Source organism: Pleuronectes platessa, chromosome 12 (genome assembly GCF_947347685.1).
Source record: "Pleuronectes platessa chromosome 12, fPlePla1.1, whole genome shotgun sequence".
In the NCBI taxonomy this organism is placed as follows: Eukaryota; Metazoa; Chordata; class Actinopteri; order Pleuronectiformes; family Pleuronectidae; genus Pleuronectes; species Pleuronectes platessa.
In genome coordinates, this window is record NC_070637.1 from 17521831 (window position 1) to 17523537 (window position 1707).

Below are 1707 nucleotides of genomic sequence, written 5' to 3' on the forward strand. Positions count from 1 at the left end.
CACTTTAAGCCAGTCTGTGAAAAGTTTCCACATATATCCCTTAAAATGATCACTGGTGCTCTATGTTGACAATATTTTGAATATTAGCACTATATCTTTCCAAGACATTTCTCTTGTGTTTTCCTTTCCTTCTCTTTCCTCATCTCCCTCGTCATAACATTAATGTCTCATCAGCACCTGCTACTGAGTTGTCTTCTCACCCGGAGTCTGTGTGCTTTATCACTGTATAGATCGAGGCTGCGACCAGATCATGATTGTGATCATGGATGTGCCTGCTCACATATTCCACCAGTAAGGCTGTGATTTCAATTGTAATTGATGCTTCATCTCTGTTAGACATTTTTTTTGATAAGTACTCTAACAATGGCACACGCCTTCCTTTATGTTAGACAATGTCTCCTCTCATGGAGCCCATCTGTTGCACTTCTGTCCATCCCGGGAGAGACATCCTTCATTTGCAACTCTCTCTGAGCTTCAGGGTTAAGGGCTGAGGATGTTGCACTTTAAGCCACATGAGGCAAATAACGATTTGTGAATACGGGCTACATACATAAAATGTGATTGATTGATTGATATCATGATAGTCATATCAAATTAATCAAAGAAACATTCTTCCAGGGTTCCATGGAATAGTTTATCTTGTAGAGAGGCCTTGCATGAGGTGATCACCAAGTCTTCAGGGTTGAACTGAAAAGAACTAAGCTGTAGAAACAGCTGGCTGTGCAGCACAAAGCATGCATGGTCCTTTTCAAGGAAACCCTCATTCTCTCTCGCTCTCTACTTTACTTAAATACACGTCATTGTTAAATCCTTCAGCAGCAGCAGCTCTGTATCTCATTCATGTAGGTCATCGGCGTATAGCAGCAGGGAAGCAGGAGGAAAGCAGTCGGGCTCTAGTCTTTTAATGAGCCAGTCTTTGTAAGAGCAGTCCTTCTACAGCCCCCTAAAGACCTACTCTCCATCCAAATGACCAATTATCTTCCAGCAGGACTGTTCTTACATTCCACCACACAGTGAGGGTCAATCTGGTCACTATGGAGTTATATACAGTATGTCAAATCTAAAAAAAGAACAGTAGGGATAGGCCTGGTGTAGAGCTGAGTTATGTAAATCAACCTGCAAGGATTAAATAGGAATGTGGAAGAGGTCATCATGAGGATTTACCACTCTAGTCCTCAATGAGACATTAGGTGGACGTGTTGTCCAATCAGCTGCAGACACTAATCAATAAAAACGCTATCATGATGGGAGGAACTCTCCAAGGTGCTGAAAAGTGTCCCCGAGCTCATCCGGGGAAGGAATCTGGAAGACACACCCGCCGGAGCCCATTGGTACAACGTCACGAGCAGAAACTATCCGAGCGAGGAAGGTAAATTAATTACAAATGGAAGGAGGAGGAGGAGGAGAGACAGAAAGCTGAGGATGCAGGTTTTGGTCAAGCACAACGCACAAGCGCGCACATCAGAAGCGGAGTGAAATCCAACTCCCAGTGGTCTCCATCAGCTGGAAACGAGGGAGATGCGTCCGCAAAAGCTTTGACTCGACCCCCCTTTTGCATCCTCCTCCTCCTCCTCTTCCTCCTCCTCCTCCTCTTCCTACACCTCCTCCTCCTCCCACCGTCGGCGAGGAGCATCCCGCACACTGATCGCACTCCGACGGGCAGGCAGGCTGCAGGCAGACGGGGCTGAGTGACACGAGCCAGACACG